Below are 21953 nucleotides of genomic sequence, written 5' to 3' on the forward strand. Positions count from 1 at the left end.
TGAGGCTTAGACATTAGACATGACCAATAATTTGTCCAAAACCAGAGGAATGTTGACATTTTGCCAACAGTTCTTAACCTGGCAATTCATATATGCAGATATTCTTCCATGGCCTCTATTGATATTTTAAAATATTGATTAGCCAGAAAAATTAACAACTTTTTTAAAAACTGGAACTCAGAATAGTTATAAAATCTGGAGTTAATCAGACCAGTTTCAATTGTCTGAAAGTGAGGACCACTAAAACTCAGTTTTAAAGATACAAGGAGTGAATAATGAGCATTATTTTTATAAGTGCAAATAGAGTAGTTACTTGCTTGCTAGGGCTTTGAAAATGTGTTCATAAAAACAATTAAAGCTATTCAGCAGTATGTCATCATAGTAATGATATATTTATGACCATCAGAATACTCTCTTGACAGTTTCCATTGCTTTCTAATATTCCATATCAAATGCTATCTGAAAATACAGCCAATCTATATTAAAACCTGAGACTTAAATGGATTTTTGTGACAGTTTCATAATGCAGAGGGGGCTTTATAAAATCAAGTCAAATACCTTGCATAGTCTCTGTCAAATGTTATGAGTGGTCTGGAAAATAAAAATTGAATTCGATTTTGTTATTCAATATATTTGCCGTTATTCTCTTTCTCTCTCAGATATATATATGTACAATATCACCAATCATGTTGATGGAAGCATGTTTTCCTGGTTGTGGATATTTTTCCCTAGCTGAACAGAGTTATGTTTGGAAAAAGATGTTGTGTATCCACAATCGTCCAGCCTAATTCAACAACTAAGTTGTGTATGTACAGCCTAGTGCTATAAACTCATGATGAGTTTTCTGGGAGAAAGAGCAGAATACTAGATTCAGTCCCACTGCTTCAGAATCTCCATCAAAAAGCTGATCAGCAGTTTCCACCAGATTTTTCTGGGCCGCACTCATACAATCTCGGTTGCCAGGCATGATTTTTCAGACAGAGCCCAGTTTGTATATGTATATAAGAGTCTGGGAGATGTGTTGACACTTCCATATTATTCTGATTCAAAACAAGCAAAAAAGGGCCTCATCCTAAGATTGCCTGCACAAACCAATTAACAAATGTTTTGGAAATATATTGCTGATTAGCAACAAATCTATCAGAGCAGATAAAAGGTAAAGGTACCCCTGCCTGTACGGGCCAGTCGTGTCCGACTCTAGGGTTGCGCGCTCATCTCGCTCAAGAGGCCGGGAGCCGGCGCTTCCAGGTCACATGGCCAGCGTGACGAAGCTGCAGCTGGCGAGCCAGCGCCAGTGCCGCACACGGAAACACCGTTTACCTTCCCGCTATAAAGCGGTCCCTATTTATCTACTTGCACTTAGGGGTGCTTTCGAACTGCTAGGTGGGCAGGAGCTGGGACCGAACGATGGGAGCTCGCCCCGCCACGGGGATTCAAACCACCGACCTTACGATCAGCAGGTCCTAGGCACTGAGGTTTTACCCACAGCGCCACCCGCGTCCCACATCAAATAGGTATCAGCATAAATATTTAGGATAAGGCTGCTCAGCACAGTACCTGAAAAGTCACCTGGATATAGTTAAATAATACACATTATTCATTTCAGATACACACAGAGTTCATGCAGATTGCTACGGTCTCCACCATGGAGAGGGAAGCTCTTTGGCAAACGTACCTTTCTGCAGAGTAGCTTCATCTATTGATATGCACTGGAGCGTTCGCATCTGGAAGAGATCACTAGCTCAAGTTGACAATGATTTATCTAAAATAATGTTTAATAATGGATAAGTAAGGTTTTATATTGTTGTGAGCTCCCTGCTTCCCTGAGTGATAAGAAACACGGCCTGGGTGGTTCCTTTGGAAGAGAAAGTGCTGTGGGGACTTTGGGCATTTCTGTAATGTTTGCTTTATTTTGCAAGTATACAAGGAGAACATAAAGGGAAACAAGCAGCAGATGCTTCTACCAGGCAGTATATCCACATCATAGGAAAGCAAAGAATCTTAAACCTTGGCTGTGTACACACCATGCATTTAAATCACACACCCCTCCCTTGAAAAAAGGAATTTATGCCTCACAGAGGCTGCAATTCCCAGATCCTTAACAAACTAGAATTCCAAGGATTCTTGGTGGAGGGCAAGAGAGATAATAATAATAATAATAATAATAATAATAATAATAATAATAATAATAATAATAATAATAATATATTATTTATACCCTGCCCATCTGGCTGAGTTTCCCCAGCCACTCTGGGCGGCTCCCAATCAAGTGTTAAAAACAGTACAGCATTAAATATTAAAAACCTCCCTGAACAGGGCTGCCTTCAGATGTCTTTTAAAGATAGGATAGCTGCTTATTTCCTTCACATCTGATGGGAGGGCATTCCACAGGGTGGGTGCCACTACCGAGAAGGCCCTCTGTCTGGTTCCCTGTAACCTCACTTCTCGCAATGAGGGAACTGCCAGAAGGCCCTCGGCGCTGGATCTCAGTGTCCGGGCTGAACGATGGGGGTGGAGATGTGCTTTAAATGTGTGGTATGTATGAAGCCAGTATTGCCTACTCTGGCTGGCAACAGCTCTCAAGGAGTCTCAAGCAGAGGAATCTTTTCTATCCCCTTCTGCTTCAGCCATGTTAACTGAAGATGCTGCAGATCAAACCTGGGATAAAGGTGCCTGCATAGCGACGGAGAGGTGGGTGATCAGTAATGGGACCACACCACGAGAGGCGGTTTAACCTTCCCTCCTCAGCGCATGCCTGATGAAAAAGCCGAACACTCCTTCTGCCCCAGCCACTAATTACCTCAGGGGAAGCATCAACTGGCAGTGCAATATCAAATAGCAGCACCAGCGTGATTTGTTGTCGCAACCGGGGAAGATTAATTACCTTCCTTATGTGGGATGGCCCCGCTCTTGCAATTTGTTTATTTTTTTAAAAGCAGAGATGTGAAACGCGTTAATGCATTCCCTGTAATCTCTAGCTTGCTTGTCATCATTTCCCTTCCTCTCTCCCTCCCTCTCTCTTTCTGTTCGAAAATCTGCCCCAACACTTGTTTCTTCCCACATACACATGCCACTTCCCTTACAGGTGAGATGTGTCACTCCCCCACCACCCCAATTCTTACAGCTTTTCCATTCCAGAAATTCAAGAGAGATTTCTTTGTATGTCCCAGCCACTAGTTCCCATTGAAGAAACTATTAACCACCCATCCCAGGCAATAAACAAGGAATCTGCCTAACAAAGGAAGATTGGCGACTTATAATATTATTTTTAAAATACTGATTAGCTAGGGAAATAATGTTTCCCCTAACAGACTTTTTAAGCTACTGTGACCACACACACAAAAAAAACCACCCGCATTTTGCACTGGCACTGTAGAAATCAAGTGTGCATCATCTTCTAATGCAGTGTGAAAGTCGAGGAGAAATTCATCAGTAGAACGGCCGTGCTAACTCTATCAAACACAATATAATCCCGTCTTAAAATCTGAGGTTTGTGTTTTTTTCTTTCCATTCCGGGAATATTAAGGGTTGCAATTTCGAAGCTGGTGTTCCTGCACGAAAAATTGATTAGTTCAATTTCAAGGTGTCAAACTGGTGAACAGTTCAGTACACAGTAAAATTCAATTTTGGTGATTAACACTCACAATGACTATTTTTGTTATAACAGCCAAATTCTTATTTCCAAACCTGGTGTTCATTGTTCTGGTACACTTCCTTCCCCTGCAATCATCAGCTAGTTACTAGTTGGGAGAGATATTTGTAGAAGAGAGCTGAGTGCTAGCAATCTACTGTGCAAATGTTGTTCGCACTGCATCCATCACGACTGGTGGAAAAAAGAGACAGCAGGAAATGAGAAGGAAATAGTTATTATGTCAACATAAATAAAAAAAGAAGAAACACCAATCAATTCTATATTGTCTTGTAAAAAATGGGGATGGGGGGGACTGATTGAAAACGTTCGCCTTGTAATAGCTTGTATATCCTGGATCTCTTATTGGAGGAAGCCACTAAAAACCACAGGGAAGAGAGCTTGTATCAGTACCAGAAATAATTAACTGAGAAGTTAATTAACAGTTTCCTTGTCCGCCCACCTTTTGCGCCCATCGAGCCTTAGTTGTGCACAGGTCTGCATGACTAGTTCGGACATACAGTGGTACCTTGGTTTACAAACTTAATCAGTTCAGAAAGTCCATTCTTAAACCAAAGCGTTCTTAAACCAAGGCGTGCTTTCCCATAGCAGCGGGAGACTCAATTTACAAATGGAACACACACAACAGGAAGCGAAACATGTTCTTATTCCAAGGCAAAGTCCACAAACCAAAACACCTACTTCCGGGTTGGCAGCGTTCTTAATCCAAGTTGTTCATAAACTAAGCTGTTCTAAAACCAAGGTACAACTGTAATGTGAATGGGGATGTGCATCCATTCTGATGTGCAGCCAAACACACATTCCTCCGAAGTGGGGATAGAAGTCATCTGTATTCAGCGGCACATCTGGATATGGACATTGTTCATCTGCACTGCTTTGGGGTGAGGAGCTGGGTGTGCGTCTACGCCAGCATCCCCATCCTGCCCCAACACTGTAATGCTACCCGCGTCTGCTCAGAAGTATGCCCCATGGGGGACTTACTCTCAGGTATGCGTACGTAGGGCTGCGGCCTAAGAATGCCAGAACTGAGGCCAGGAGTGTGGACCTAGTTGCCCTGGCAAGGGCAACTAGGTCCAAAGGGCTGTTCACGACTCTTGCCAACACATCTGCACGCTTTTGCAAAGTGGGGCAAAATATTTGTCCAAAAGAAGGCGGCGGCACAGTCTGTATGCCTCTCCCACTTTAGCTCAACATTAGTTTGGAATTTAGCTTTGATTATTATCTATGCAGTAAACAGCTAATTTATATTTATGCCTCCTCTCCCCAAGGTTGTGGGCTCAAAATACATACTTTGCGTCCTAATGCATCTACTTTGTATATACAGGAGGACCTTTTAAACAGGTTTTTGAACAGGCTAACTTTGAGTTCTTATAACTGTGTGCATTGCATTCCCCTCCCCTGCAATAATGTAATTTTCACCCCAATGTCTACTTGGATGATAGAATGCCAGATTTGCATTGTTTTCTTGCTTTCCTTGTCATGCTGAGTTTTGAAATTATTGTGTTTAAGAACTAGCTTTGTATAGCATATGGGCGAGCTATTTATTTTCAGTATGCACACACATACACACAAATTTAACGTTTTGAAGTTAAGCTTTCCGAATTTTATTTTTGGTAAATAGATTTGGTCACTCTAAACTGTAAAAGGTGTTAGAAAAGAAACCTGCATCAGATTGGGATGAATTCCAGTTTATTTATTTTGGCTCACCTCTGAAGTCTAACCAAAGAGAAGTGGGTGGCGCTGTAGTCTAAACCACTGAGCCTCTTGGATTTGCCGATCAGAAGGTTGACAGTTCAAATCCCCGCAACGGGGTGAGCTCCTGTTGCTCAGTCTCAGCTCCTGCCAACCTAGCAGTTTGAAAGCACCCCCAAAAGTGCAAGTAGATAAATAGGTACTGCTCCAGCGGGAAGGTAAACGGCGTTTCTGTGTACTGCTCTGGTTTCGGTGTTCTGTTGCGCCAGAAGCAGCTTAGTCATGCTGGCCACATGACCCGGAAAAACTGTCTGTGGACAAATGGCCTGTAAAGCGAGATGAGCGCCATAACCCCAGAGTTGCAACTGGACTTAACTGCCAGGGGTCCTTTACCTTTTTACCTGAAGTCTAACCATATTTACTCAGAATTGAATTCAGTGGAGCTTATTGTCAGGTGAGTGGGACTAGGATTGCTGCCTGAAATATGCAAGATAGCTGTACCTTTACCACTTATCTGAAAAGTTGGATAAGGAAGTATTTGAAAAGCAATCCTTATGTTTCCTAGATGCTTAGATATGCCCTGCAGCAAGTATTTCTCCCTGATTCCTTCCTGTGAGGCTTATGTGGGAGCAATGCTTAGCAGAGCACCAAAGGTAGATTTAGGGAGAACAACTGGTTCAGTTGCATTGGCCCTGGAGCCTTGGGGGTGCCACAACTATGAAGTAGACTGGAAGGTGAGAGGCGGCGGGTGCCAAATGTTGCAGTAACATGTTGCACAAGGCGCCACTGCAATTTAAGACCCCAAAGTCCACCACTGAGAGCACTCCTGGTGACAGCTGAGATGGAAGGCTGCTGAAACTAGTTCTCAAAACTCGTGTGTACAACTATATCTTTCCCATTATTAACAGCTACTGGACAGTTTCACTGTATGGCAATTAACTTTCTTACCTCATTAATGACCAGTCAGTGGAAGACACACTAAAACATGTTAATGTTGTCACTTGATCACCAGACTATCAGCTGTTCAACAAGGGGAGAGGGAAAGATGCTCTGGGTTAATTTGTGGTGCATGAGTTGTTAACTCATAATGAACCCCACTAGATTCCATCTTGTTATTGCAATCAAGTGGTTAAGACACTTCACTTGACTGCCTCGTTGCTGAAAGCTAAAAATGTGTGAGTCTGAAATCAGACAGCCAGCACAAGTCCACTCAGTTATAAGGAGCCTGATCTAATATGTCAGTCAGATCATTTCCTCACGAAGCTGGAAAAACAGTTCATGACAGACTGTCTTTGTTGTGGTGACTACCTGGCTCATACTTCTACTGTATTTTTCTGGCTTCGTAATAACATAAAGCTCTTTGTCCCCTCAAGGCTTCCTTTCTGTAAAATATGCCTTTTTTTAAGGAAATTACATTTGTGGAATCCAAGATGCACCAGGAGTGTAGCAGACTTTTCTTCCCGTGAGAGTAATGCGTAAATAAATCTTTATGGATAAGGCCACATGTGACTTGGATCCAGAAAAATAGAAACAGCAGATGCAAATTGACTTGCGTCATTCAGAAGTACATGAACTGTGCTACTGTTTAAGAAGCTGTTTCAGTTCTTATTAGTTCGCTTCCCTGCTTAGTGTTGATTTCCATAGAAATATGCCCCCACAATAGTTTATGAGCCTGGGTGTTGTCTTCTTTCCTTTAAGGAATTTGTATTTTGTAGCACTACGTTGAATATTTCTTTCCTTGGCTGTTCTCCATCCATTTATGAGGAAAAAAATAGCATCCAAAAATTGTGAAATGGAAAAGAAAAATTTGGTGAAATAGGTTGGGTGCAGCTTTTTTTGTTATGCTTCCCTTTCAAGGTGGCCAATGAGTGTGCCATTCATTTTACACACCATCTCTCTGTGGTCTGCACTCTGCAGCCTTCCTGTGGGCCTGTGTTTCTTGAAAACCTGGAAATGAGGGAATCTGCCAGTTTTGGTTTCTCTAAGTTTCTTATTTTTCTAGTCTTCAGTTCTCCACATTTCCACGAGATTTTATTTGAAGTTCTCATTAAAATTCATCTTAATATTCACATTTGTATTCAATTTTGCCTAATATAACACACTGCCATAAAGCAAAGTTTCCTAATGTAATGCATTTCTGTATTTTATTTCTGCTAATACATGCATTTATACACACACTTTGCCCTATTATATGTAGTTTTGTATACATTAATTGGTTAGAGAATGTTACTGCAACAGTTGGAAACATGCAAATTCCAAAGGATGGCTGTTTCAGTTTGCATATTATTTTGGAAAGTGCCTAAGTAAGTTCACCTTTAAATGATGAAATCAGATTTCTCCCCCAATACCATTCAGAAAACCCCATGGCATCCTCAGCTGTTTTTTCCTATAAGCCTAGGAAAGTGGAAAGGTTGTCTGCTGTACCCGATAGCTCTTTGAAGGTTGACCTCAGGACTCTTGATACCTCAAGGACCACCTTTTCCCACATGAATCAACCCAGAGCTTCTAGGGATAATAGCGCTAGAGTTTTCTTTGCTCGTTAATATACAGGGCCAGTCTTTTAAAAGAGGCCCCATGGAACATGTGTACTCTGTATCCACGGGGCTTCTTTTAAAGGACTCACCCTGTACATGGACCTGTTGAGACAGATACGGATATGGGCAAGTCTCAGCGTAGTAAAAGAGAGGTTGCCAACGTGGTGCCCTCTAGATGTTGATGGACTACAACTACCAACATCCTTGGCCATTTGCCGTGCTGGCTAGGGCTGATGGGAACTGGAGTTCAACAGTATCTGGAGAGCCACAGGAAATCAAGTCTAGATCAGTGTTTCCCAAACTTAGGTCTGCAGTTGTTTTTTGGACTACAACTCCCATCATCCCTGACCACTGGTCCTGCTACCTAGTGATGATGGGAGTTGTAGTCTCCCTGTTTTCAGAGACCCAAGTTTGGGAAACACTGAACTAGATGATTTCCAAGTACTTTCCCATGTGGCGAACTTTTAATAGCAAATATTTTCTTTGTTTAGTATACTCAGTGCTTTTTTTTGTTAAAAAAAATTCTACTCATACTGAAATACTGCCCCTCAATGAGGCCAAACTTAGATTTACAAAATGTTTAGGGTTATGCGTACCCCTGCATCCCCCCAGAAAAAAAGCACTGAGTATAATGATATCATTTTTACATTTGTCTGGCTAAAAAAAAGGTATTCATTCTTCATCGAGCTTTGATCCTCGTGGCTCTCACAGTAGTACATATTGACAGAGATTTTAATCTTAACAACTTTTCTATTACAACAACCACAGGATCAAAATTATAACAAGTTTATCTGAAATCCTCCATGACATCAGAAAGCTACTGCAAGCAAGAACATGATAAACTGTTCTGTTCTATTGTTAACAAAACACAAATATTTATATTGAGCCAGTCACTAATACTTAGAGCACTTGCTACGGTTAATTTACATAATGTGGCATACATGAAAGCTGCTCCTTTAGCTGCAGTGCAATGAGATAACAATCTCTCATTTTGTATATATATATATTGCATATTTCTCCAAGAGAATCCTGGGGCAGCATAAGAGCCTTTTAGGACAGGCGACAACCAAAAGAGGGGCCATTTAAGTGCTAACTGATTTGACTAATCTTACATTACATTAAGCCTCTCCTCCTCACGGAGGGGAGGTGTTGTGGGCGGGACGCGATTTCTGCGTCATGCAGGGGGCGTTATGCCCCCTGCCCCACTTACCTGGCTGGCGAACCACGCCCACAGGTAAGCGCCCAACCGGGCTGCTTGGAGGGGCGGTTGGTGTGCGGTTTAAGATACCGCCGCGCCAGCCATTCCACCTCACTTTTCACCTTCTCATCGCGAGTCACCAACCCACCACTACCTTAGGGCTTAGCTTTTCGCTTGACCTTGCTATGGACCTTTGGTTGGTCGCCCAGGGGGCCTGGTAGGAATTTTTCCAACTGGCATTAGGCCTTTTGGTTTTTTCACCTACCTCATAGCAATCGTCACAACTTTCTTGGTATTTGGCAGTTAGGCATCGGAATGTGTTGTTGGTGTGTGGAAGGGCTAGGTGTGGCCATCGCCTACCCCTTCAAATTTGGGTATTCCGTTAAAGGAATCCAGCGGTTGTGGATCCTGTCCAATGCCTGTGTGGTGGGGGGGCATGGTACGACCCCCGGTGACATCAGGGGAGAGCTTATAGTTGTATTAGCATCAACAGGCTCCACCTACTGGTGAATAAACCCCCTTTAGGCTCACCCCTCTCCGAGTGGGTGGAGTCAATCTGTTGTGGTCCAATGCCTAAGCCAATACCTTCTCACTTGCTGTAATCAATAAAGTTGTGGCCTTTTCTTGCCCATTAACCTTATACACTGTGTCCGTTTGTATTCATTCCACAAAGCGCGGATCAGGTCCTCGAACCACAACATTACATTACAGGACGTGGGTGGTGCTGTGGTCTAAACCACAGAGCCTAGGGCTTGCTGACTGCAAGATCGGCAGTTCAAATCCATGCAATGGGGTGAGCTCCCGTTGCTCAGTCCCATTGCTCGGTCCTAGCTCCTGCCAATCTAGCAGTTTGAAAGCACGTCAAAGTGCAAGTAGATACCTTCCCAGTCCGGCGGGAAGGTAAACAGTATTTCCATGTGCTGCTCTTGTTTTGCCAGAAGCAGCTTAGTCATGCTGGCCACATGACCCGGAAAAACTGTCTGCGGACAAACGTCAGCTCCCTCGGCCAGTAAAGCGAGATGAGCGCCACAACCCCAGAGTCGTTCGTGACTGGACTTAACTGTCAGGGGTCCTTTACCTTTACTTTTAATCTTATCTTACAGAGCCTGGGGTACTGATCCACATTTTAAGGTTAGTTAACACCCACACTATGTAGTTAAAGCACATCTAAAATACAACTAAATCACACTGTCCCAGAGCTACAATTTCCAGCACCCTTAGCAAACTACAGTTTATAGGATACTTTGGGAGGAAGCCATGTGCTTTAAATGTGTATTAAATGTGATTTGAATGCAGGGCTTTTTAAGGAGGAACTCACACGAACTCTGTTCTGACACCCCTCAGGTGAGTTCCGGCTCCTCTCAGGTGGCTGCCATTGCCATTTTAAGAGAATGAGGGAGGTGGTCATGGTGACTTCCGGCACCTCTTTTTCTAGAAAAACAGCACTGTTTAAATGAATGGTGTGAATGTGACCTATTAGCCATTAGCTGTCTACTTGGATATGGTTAGTGCTGCTATATTTGTGGAGAGAAAAACATGGTCATAGGACACCACAATATATAGATTGCCATTTTCCCATTAAATATCTTTTTTAATGCTACAGTCAATCATATCAGTGAAATGTTACTATATATATATCTCCATCCAGTCATCTATCTATTTATCCATCCTAGTGGCTACATTTGTAAGTTTTGTTTTTCATTTGCAGGTACAGGATGAAAAGCGGATTTTAATGCTGCCAAGTGAACCATGTGATAATGGTCAAGCAGAGGAACGCTTTAAGTGTATGCATTCACTGACATGGGTAATGAACTGTGAGAGTCTCAGTACAGACAGTTCTGTAAACTGGTACCAACAAACACAGCTTTGGGTGGCTAATTCATCTTGAAATTCAGATTCACCTCCTCCAAAACACTTTCGAATGAGATGGGTCATGCAAATTCACAGCCCAGATGACTCCTTTTCTAACAATCTTTCCTATTTCCTTGTTGTGTAATGTAAGAAGCCTCTGCAACTAGCTTGTGACACCTAAGCGGTTGTTAACACTGAATTCAGGGAGTGTAGAAATATGAAGTCGTGCAACACAGGCTTGTGCTGCCTGCATCTGAAATCACAGTACTCATAGATCACCAGTTTATTACACGAGTAACATTATTTAAAGTTAGTGGTGCTACTTATGAAATTGAGAACATCTGCGCAACCATTGCCAATTCAGCCCATGCTGATTTATCACTATACTAATCATCTTTATGATTAATTTCGGTCTTATTAAAGTATGATTGTGGTTACGTTTAGTCAAAATCATCAAGCCACTTGCTCCTAAACCGTTTGTCCAGTGCCAAGGACTCTGAGTTTCACTGCCAACCTCACAGATGGAACAAAAGAATCTTACCCCAAATACCCACAGTATTTTCTCTTCCCCCCTCCCTTTTTAATATCAATCTTTATTAACATGCACATCCCATTTTTACTGAGATGAATACTTAATGCTAGAAAAGAGGAAAATCATAGCTTAACGTAAACCAGTAAATGCAATAAATAATGAACACCTCTAACAGCTTAGCATCATAAGGAAACAGATGGAAAATCTTCCTCCAGAGATCATTGCATCTAGTATTAGAGAATGAGTTTCTGGACATGCACAGGGTGAACAGTTCAAGCTTGAATTACAATGAGGTTTATGACACTTTTTGTTATAAATGTAAGAATTTCATGTCTTCCTCTTAGGAAGCGCTTCCATTATACCATTCATCTGTTTCACCGAAGAGATGAAAAGCAAAATGCAAAACCTCAAGCTGTTAATGTGCGTCCAGAACTATCAAATGAAGATCTCACTCTGGGGGTGCCTTTGCAGAGTTTAAGAGTGTTGTAGCAGTGCTACAATGCCATCCTCTGTCTTGGAAAAGAAGCAGAAGCTGAGTTGCAACTTTGAGTCTACTAGAACCTTATTCTTGCACATGTACTACACACAATAGCAGAAGATCAGCCAAAATATAGCATTACTATATCTATCTATCTATCTATCTATCTATCTATCTATCTATCTATCTATCATCTATCTATCTATCTGCAAACATCTTCACCAGGATAAGATGAAGCCATTTGGAAATGTTATACCCCGACAACTGGAAAACACTGGCCTGTGAGTGCTCCAGTTGGAGAACAGCCTTTACCAAAGGTGTTGTGGACTTTGAAGACACTCAAACTCAGAACGCAAGGGAGAAACATGCTAAGAGGAAGGCATGCTTGGCAAATCCACACTGTGATCAACTCCCGCCCAGAAACCAATGTCCCCACTGTGGAAGGACGTATGGGTCCAGAATTGGCCTCCAAAGTTACTTATGGACTCCTTGTTTATGGAAGACAATCTTACTCGGCTATGAGTGATCGCCAAAGAAGAAGAAGAAGAATGAAACCAGTTCCATTAAACTTCATACATCTTGAATTATGGAGATAAAGGACACAATGATCCACAATTGCCCCAAAAAAGCTCAACAACTTTTCTGTTCAGCTTTTCACTATTTGAAATATGGCAACCCTACTGGTGCTCCCTTACAATTCTACAATTCTATGGTTTGAAGATTCAAATCATCCTTAATGCCGAGTGTCAATTTTCTTTTAGAAATTATCCATGGATCATTTAATTTCCCACCCCTACTCCAAGTTAATTTCCCCTCTGCCATAACTTGCTGGAAATGTACAGTACAACAAAGCCAAAGGGCAATTCCATTGACACATTTTTATGTGTGTGTGTGTTAATTTCCACTTGTAAAATAGGTAAAGGTAAAGGACCCCTGGACGATTAAGTCCAGTCAAAGGTGGCTATGGGGTTGCAGCACTCATCTCACTTTCAGGCTGAGGGAGCCAGTATTTGTCCACAGGGTCATGTGGCCAGCATGACTAAACTGCTTCTGGCACAACAGAACACCGTGACGAGTGCCAGAGGACACAGAAATGCTGTTTACTTTCCCCCCTCAGTGGTACCTATTTATCTACCCACGCTGGTGTGCTTTTGAACTGCTAGATTGGCAGAAGCTGGACAGAGCAGCAGCAGCTCACCCCTTCGCGGAAGTTCGAACCGCTGACCTTCTGATCAGCAAGCCCAAGAGGCTCAGTGGTTTAGACCACAGCACCACCCACATCCCTTGTGAAATAACTTACGGTTGCAATGTAAAGTAATATAAAACTGAAAGAACAAAAATTAATCACATTTTAAATTCATCTGAAATATGCTTCATCTTAATTCTTTCAACATGTGCTACCAGTTTAGGATCAACTCTTACAAGGATGTATTTTTGTATTGTAATTTAAAAACAGAGGCATACTCACATTTACAATTAAGTTTTCTGCTAGGCAATGAATATGTTAAGAATGTCAGTTAGCCCTGCAGCCCAGAAAAACCACCAATCAGGTCACATACACCCAAAACGTAGGGTACACTGACTTCCTTCCTGTTTCTCACCCAAGAGATAGTAGCAGGTCCCACCAACAGGCTCTCATCCTTGGGCAGAAACCACTTCCTTTCTCCCACTGCGGCCAACCAGACACAAAAACATTACTGTCTCCAAAGACCTATTTCAGCAGTGCAAGTATGCTGCAAAGTGTCAAGTGCTCTCACTCAGGCCTGTCTCCATATTAAGTGGTGCTGTGACTCTTTCAGATGAAGTCACAAGATGTATCAGGGCAAGTAAAGAGGCCAAGATAAACTTGGAAGCAGGTTTAGGTCCAATATTTTGCAGAGCTAGATTTTTTTTTGGGGGGGGGGTTGTGAGTGAAACTTAACAACTTACCTCCATCTTGCCTGCTTGACTGGAGGTCCTGGCAGTGATCCTATCCTCAGCATTATTTATTGTTCCGTTGTTCGGACTATTACCATTCTCTCACATTACATTTCCTCCAAGAAGTATGCCTCAAGCACATCAGTGCCTTTTGAGCTCTAGGCGTTTCTCCGGACTACTGAATGACTCATTGCTGCAATAAGTTGAATTTGAATTCAGTCACTGGGCTTTTTATTTTGCAGTTCCTCCAATTGCCCTATTTTCTTTACAATGATTTCTCTTTCAAGGATTGTAGCTTTTTTAAAAAATAAATAAATCTTGTGTTGCTTGACTAATCAGAACTCCCATATTAACTCGCTTCGAAGCCAGCTATTTAATTTCTTCTTTATTATGTCTCTTTTTCAATTTGTTCCAGATCAGATGCTTGCACTATCATCACGCCTGCTTGGGCCAAACTTCAAGGTCAACATATGTATGCATTATATGTGCTTTTTAGACTGCTAGATACCAGTAGATAATCTATTTGAGATAACTGCTTATTTTTAAACTGAGTTTTATGTGTAATCATACTAACTTGGACGCTGGTGCCTCTGTACATCAAGAAGGCCAAAGAGCTACCGTATATGAATTCTGCCTTTTATATAAAAAAAAAAGTAATATAAACACAAACTGCCATTTACAACAGTATCTAGGTCTCCTCCAGCAGTCTCTCTGCTTTGAAGAAATATTACATTAATGTAACAAATTTTGTAAGGAATAAAGCTTGAGCAGAATTTGGAGCAGATTAAACCATTCATTTTCCATCCTGCCTTTAAAACTGTATCACTCACCTGGGTATTGTAGGCTATACTACTGAAACTTTTGCTTCTTCTTTTGGTGGTAAGTGTTCTTACTTACCTCGACTTTGATGTTCCTGGTGCTGTAAAATGTTCACCAAGCCAACTGGTCCTCAACTAATTTTTCAGGATTATACAGAAGTGTTTTTTGTAACAAAGAGATGTATTTCCTTCTTGTAATGTGGCTGCTATTCTTTTGCATGTTTCAGGATGATCACCCCTGTGAAATTAAAAAATAAGAAGTATAATTTAATTTAACAAAAACCAAAGGAAAAAGTCTCCGCATCAAGGTAAACTTCCACTACCATCAGCACCAACGAACATGGCCAATGGGCAGGGTTGATGGGAGTTGTAGTCCAACAACACGTGGAGGGCAGTTAATTGACTACCCTGCTTTCCATTCTAATGGTAAGTAACTTTGGGGAGGGGAATCAAAAGTCTTAACAGTAATTTGGCACTCAACAATTTTTAAAAGGAAAAAAAAGGGGTTCACTATTTTTGAACAGTTCATATTGCTACTTTACTACTACTTTAAAAAAAAACCTCAACAAATTGTCTGCAAAACCAAAAACAAGCTGAGTTCTTCACAAATCATGTTGGTATTATTGTAGTTCAAAAGTGGGTCAGAATATTTTCCAGGATAAACATCCTCCACTCTGTATTTAGAAGTATGTAGGTCAACACTGGCCTAAGCATTTAGAGTATCTTAAGAGGCAATAGTATCAAATGCCTTTATTTTCTTCTGCTGCTGACTTGTCAGCCTCTAAATAAATTAGGCAAACAATTATGATAAGACAGCAAGGCAGCTATGGTTTTAAAGTGGGGAAAAGCAAAACCCCGAACTATGGAAAGCCAAAGCTTTTATTATAAAGAGCAGCAGGGCTACTTGTACCTAATTCTAGGACCTTGGACAAAGTGTTTGTTGCAAATTCATTCCTCTCCTGCTTCGCAGGCAAACCACAAACACCCAATCTCATGCAATAGCCTTGACAGAGGGGACCATCAAAGCTCAAGGAAGGAGCCAGCCCAGCCATGAGACAAGCTGAGGTGACTGCCTCAGGTGGTAGCATCCTCAGAGGCAGCAGGTCCCAATGTAGATCTTTATTCCACCCCCCTTTCTTCCTGATGTAGATCTTTACTCACTTATACCAAGTCAGATCCATTGCAAAATCCACTGTTTCTTTCACGAGAGAACTACTACAAACCTGTCAAGCAGCATCACGGGATTGTTAAGGACATGGGATGGAGCTTCTACCAGTGTCAGAAACAAGACCAGCATCAAGGGTTAGGACTCCTGCATCTGCTGAAAGCCCACACCCCAGCACAGATAAACAGCACTTGGGACTTTCTCCTCCTCTTCAGTATTGCAAGCTGCTTGCTGATCCACCTCTCACTCTGGCCCAGATAATAGCTACGGTGAGAAGGAGCAGCTAATGCCATTGCCTGCTGGCTCATTGGCTCTCTGCCTGGCAAGCAAGCAGGTAGAAACAATTAGGAGGAATGGAAGCAGCAGCAGCAGCTGTGGATTAATGGCAGTGAGGAGGCAGGATGGGGGGGGTCCTGGCCCAAGGGCCCTCCAAAATCTGGAGCCATCACTGGTCGGAAATGACATTTGGAAATACCATGTGTTCCAGGTGTCACAAGCTGATCCTTTGCCTTTCCCAGAAATAAAAGAGGTCATGCCACGCTTGGTTAATGGATGAAACAGCTAATGTGCCTTTGATTTCCAAAGCCATTTCGAACTGCCATTTGCTAACCTGTGGTGTTTGCCCACACCAAAATATACCTACATCTTGATCACTGGAATGTGTTGGAAGTAGGACACAGTAATGACAGAGGCAATAGTGTTTGTTGTCCTGACCGTGATCGTTTGGGTGCCCATTCCACACTGCAGCAGGCATCTTCCAGCTACCATAGCCCTGTGGCAGGATAAGTACAAAATTTAAAGCACAAGTAGACACTTGTCACCCTTCTGCCCATAAAGTCAGCACCTACGGGACCACTTCTCCTGGTATGCCCCACAGAGGACCTTACAGTCTGTAAATAATAACATTTTGGAGGTCCCGAGCCTCAAGGAGATTAGACTGGCCGTGGCCCCGGCCTGGTGGAACACTCTGTCACAAGAGACTAGGGCCCTGCGTGATTTGACATCTTTCTGCAAGGCCTGCAAGACGGAGCTGTTCCGACAGGCCTTTGATCGGGGTTCAGTCTGATTCCCACTCCTTTCTTAAGAACTTGCATGAAAGCGGCCTCCCAATTTTTCTCACAGGCCAATAAAAGTTCAACACAAACAGTTGGGCCTGGTGAGTACAGTCATACCGCGGGTTACAAACACTTCAGGTTGAGGTTTTTTGGGTTACAGACCGCCAAAACCTGGAAGTACTGCAACGGGTTACTTCCGGGTGTCGGCAGTCGCGCATGCGCAGAAGCGCCGAACCGCAACCCGCGTGTGTGCAGATGCACAGCTGCGGGTTGCGAATGCTGTGGGTTGCAAACATGCATCCCACAGGGATCACGTTCACAACCCGAGCATCCACTGTATTGAAGGTCCCCAACCCTAATCTGCTGGTTGCCATCTGATTGCACTTTATTCTGATCCTGATCTGATTTTAGGATGTACTTTAACTGATTGCCTGATTTTATGTTAATGTGGTATACATTTGATGTTAGCTGCTCTGAGCCCGGTTTTGGCTGGGAAGGGCAGGGTACAAATTATTATTATTATTATTGTTGTTGTTGTTGTTATTGTTATTACAGTCAGCATTATGTAGTAGTTGGAGTGCTGGAACAACTCTTGGAGGACCTAGGTTCAAATCCCTGCTCAGCAAACACGCTCAATGGCCGTTTGAAAACCTAACCTATCTTCTGACGTTATTGTGAGGATAAACTGGAGGGGAGGACCATGAATACTATTTTGATCTCCTGGGAGGAAAGGCTTTTTAAAATGTTTTATTTATGTAATTTGTTGCTTGCTGATATACCAAAGAATATTTAGCAAGGTCCAATATAAAACTGAGCCAACTAGTTTCATACAATTTTAGGCTTAGCTGCCCCACCATAAACTGCTTATGTGGCTCCTAAAATATTTTCTGATATCCACATAATTCTGGTATCGGTTACACATTCCTATGTGTGTAGAGGATATAAGTCCGTAAATTTCTTCGCTCTATTTTTTCCTATTATGTGTGAGAGCAGAAGGTTGAGGGAAAGAGTATCTCTATCTCTAGAGATGCAATAGTCTGGAAACTCAGTACTAATGACCATTACTGTAGAAGTCGTGTGAGGATTTAAATTGCGCTCTTCCTTGGTAGACTCATGATCATGCTTACTGAGCTAAGATGTCCAGGTTCCCTTTTTCACCTTAGCCACTGCATAGCATCATTTATTTCCTGAGTTACCAAAGCCATTCTCAGGCAGAAAAGAAAGAAATTTTAAAAACAGCAAGGAAGGAGAAGACCAATTCAGCAGGCACATATATACCGTAGCTTGGTCTTCACAATTCTGAGCCTTGCTTGCTGTATTCTCACACGGAATAGGAATGAATTTCAAACAAATAGAAATTTCCTCAACTTCACTTTGCTATAAGACACCATGTTCAATATTGTCATCATGTTCTGCTTGTGGGCTTCCCATAGACACTGTGGGAAATAATATGTGGAACTAGATTCCTTCATTGCAAGGGTTGGACTAGATGACCCCTGGGTCCCTGCCAATTCTACAATTCTATGATTCCTGGCCTTTTGTCTAATACAGAAAGACTCTTCTGTTCTTCATCAAGCTCTTCTAAAAAGTCTGAAACCCTGCTATGCTATTGTCCCACATACAGATTTTCAAGTCTGGCAGCTAGCAATAACAACATTTAATTTATTTATAATGTATAATATTTGCCACCCGGTTTTCATTATAAAATGATCCCACAGCAGGTTACACTATGGATAAAACACATGCAAACTGTCAATCAACAGTAAAACAAGAAAACAGTTGAAAGCACATACGCAGTCAACTAGTGTTCTGTTCTGGAAGGTAGGCCATAAGCCACAGAATCCCATACACAATTGGCAAACGATGGTAGGAGAAGATAAGCATGCCAAGTCGAAGATAAACCAGGACCAGGCACAAGAAACTAATCTGAGTCCAAAACATGATCTAGGAGCAACATTAGAAGGAAACAGTTGAGGGTTCAGCAACAGAGGAAATCCAATCTAGTCCAAGAGTCCTGTATCAGGGAGCTAGAAACACAGAAGGGGAACAATCAATAAAAGGGGATCAAATTGTAAAAAACAGATTATATTGTATTTGTTAAGTTGTGGGTGAAATTATCAGATGACACAGCGATTCTTCAAACAGCTCTTGTTTATTCACAGGCCAGAACAGAACTGAACTGAAGGGTTCAGCCAACCTGCTTATATAGAGCTCCACTACAACGCAACAGTAACAACTTTCTGTAACGATCCAATCACTGAATGTCACTTTCAATTCCTTATTTGCATATGTGGACCTGAGTGAAAACTATCTACAGTATCCCCTGCTAGCCCAGGGTGAGAACTTCAGTACATAACAGTATTATTATTTTAGTGCCATAGGGGTATTGTTTGTATTTTCTGTCTCAGGCAGAAGCAGTAGACCCCTTGGTTAAGCTGAATTTCTATTTCTCCTTAAATGCCAGGTGTCCTAGGCTGATTGTTTTGCCCTCTTGTGCAAAACTTTCACCCACAAAAACTTGTCCTTCCTCTAGAACAAAAAGCCTCTAGAACAAAAAGCAACTAATTTACAACTGAAGTCCAACAATCGGTAACCAAACACAAAATGGCCGAAAGTCCCATTCCTTCACAATTCCAGCTACAGACATTGTCCGGAGACAGTAAAATCCATAGTTCCTGGAAAGTGTCAGCAGAGATTCCCATCTGATTTATTCAGATCACCAACAACTCACTGCCTGCCTGTGAACCAAACATTAGCAGAAATATAAAGGACTCTTGCTGCGGACTGAACAATGTTCCTATGGCTTCACTTTTGAAAAGATAATGGCAGCATCATTGTTACACTGTGCAAACTGTGCCAAGTCAAGAAACCACCACCCAGGGGTGCTTAATTCCTGCACAGTTATCATTTAAAACTCTGCCCAGCAACCCTCATTTGACATGTAGGCATGTATGCTGCTCATTTTTTGTTACTCACCTCACTCTTCTTTTTTCTTTCCTACTATATATTTTGGAAAGTTGTTTGTCCATTTGCTGTGCATTTGGACACCTTTTAGAATACTGCAACCAAATCTTGTATGAAGGTTTCCTAAGATCAAAGAGCAGCTTTTCATCTATGTTTGGATACAACTGGATGCCATTTTGAATCAAGCTGGTGTGCCAAACCTATCAAAATGGTAGTTGTTTTAAGAAGGACTTTAAAAATGCACTGGGTTTTTTGTGGGGTTTTTTTTGTTTGTTTCTTAAGCAGTGCTGGGGACAAAGGCTGCTAGCATGTTTATAAGAGTCGATAAAAGAAGCAGATCTTGGTAATTAAGGAGAAATGGGTAATGTTTATTATTTATTTAAACCATGCTTTCTCTACCAAAGCTGAGTGCAGAACAGTGGAAGACAAGGAAAGGAAAGGAACTGCCGAGAGAGCTTTGTGAATTTTAATGCAGTTTGTGAGACTGGATGGGAAGCAGAATGCCAAATCACTTCTGGCCTCTGTAGTACGTTGGGTATTTGGTAAGGCTATTTTAAGGCCAACTCTCAAAGTAAAAGTATCTGTAGTTTGTTGCCATAGCATATTCTAAAGCCTCTTTCACAAACTATGTGCATCAAAAGCATGAAACGCTTTTTTAAAAAAATCATTTACCTGCTCCTGCATCTATCTGTAATTACAGTGGTACCTCGGGTTAAGTACTTAATTCGTTCCGGAGGTCCGTTCTTAACCTGAAACTGTTGTTAACCTGAAGCACCACTTTAGCTAATGTGGCCTCCTGCTGCCACTGCGCCACTGGAGCACGATTTCTGTTCTCATCCTGAAGCAAAGTTCTTAACGTGAAGCACTATTTCTGGGTTAGGGGAGTCTGTAACCTGAAGCATATGTAACTTGAAGCGTATGTAACCCGAGGTACCACTGTATTTCTCTTTTAGATTGCTTCCTATGAAGCATCTCAGAGCAATTTCACAAGGTGACAAAAACACACACACATATATAACAATTGCACATATAAGAATAATTAAAACAACTGCCTATTTTTTTTAAAAAAGCTGCTGCCTATACAAAAAGTTTAAACCATTGCATATGTCACCGCAATTTCTAATACAATACAGATACCGATTGCATACATCACACATAGCAGTGTTTTCCAAACTTAGGTCTCCAGCTGTTTTTGGACTAGAACTCCCATCATCCCTAGCTAGCAGGACCAGTGGTCAGGGATCATGGGAACTGTAGTCCAAAAACAGCTGGAGACCCAAGTTTGGGAAACACTGATACAGAAGCAAAATGTGCTCTTTAAATTCCCTCTGATTTCCAGCTAGAGATATTAACCATAATCTAGTCTAGCAACCTAGTGGGCAACTGGTGCCTCTGAGAAGCAACCTCCCACAAGCAGGAACATGGGTGTGATAGTACAGTGGTGCCCCGCAAGACGAATGCCTCGCAAGATGGAAAACCCGCTAGACGAAAGGGTTTCCCGTTTTTTAGCTGCTTCGCAAGACGATTTTCCCTATGAGCTTGCTTTGCAAGACGAAAACGTCTTGCGAGTGTTCCGATTTTTTTTTGCTTCCCCCCTTTTTCTAAGCCACTAAGCCGCTAATAGCCTTTTAGCCACTAATCCGCTAAGCCTTTAATAGCCGCTAAACCGCTAATAGCGCTAATCCGCTAAGCCGCTAATAGGGTTGCTTCGCAAGACGAAGAAACCGCTAGACGAAGAGACTCGCGCAACGGATTAATTTCGTCTTGCAAGGCACCACTGTACTCTCTTGCTTATGGTTCCCAGCAGTTGGTATTCAGAGCTCTACTTCCCCCGATTCTGGTATGGTAATATGGCCATAGTGATTAGTCGCTGCTGACCACCTTCTCCTCCATAATCTGCCAAATTTCCTTTCAAAACAGCTCAAGTTAGCAGCTATCACACCATTTTATTTTAGTAAATTCAATAGGGCTCCAGTATAAGTTAAAGGTAAAGGGACCCCTGACCATTAGGTCCAGTCGTGGCCGACTCTGGGGTTGCGGCTCTCATCTCGCTTTATTAGCCGAGGGAGCCGGCGTACAGCTTCCGGGTCATGTGGCCAG

The 21953-nt window shown here is 42.1% G+C and overlaps 1 long non-coding RNA gene across 2 annotated transcripts in view; it reads right to left on the reverse strand.

The window, feature by feature from the left end:
- Positions 1–1513: 1513 nt before the first annotated feature.
- LOC309530928 overlaps positions 1514–21953 on the reverse strand; it is a 39604-nt gene continuing 19164 nt past the window's right edge. Inside the window, exons 3-7 of one of the 2 annotated variants that reach the window (XR_014218959.1) lie at positions 16478–16606; positions 14749–14907; positions 13864–14044; positions 3688–3823; positions 1514–1762 (exon numbers count right to left, since the gene is read on the reverse strand). This is a non-coding gene — a long non-coding RNA (uncharacterized lncRNA). Of the gene's footprint in view, positions 1763–2150; positions 3824–13863; positions 14045–14748; positions 14908–16477; positions 16607–21953 lie in introns of those variants that run through there. The other variant, XR_014218960.1, reaches the window with a different exon arrangement.

The sequence above is a fragment of the Podarcis vaucheri genome, assembly GCF_965113315.1.
Source record: "Podarcis vaucheri genome assembly, chromosome: 4".
NCBI lineage: Eukaryota > Metazoa > Chordata > Lepidosauria > Squamata > Lacertidae > Podarcis > Podarcis vaucheri.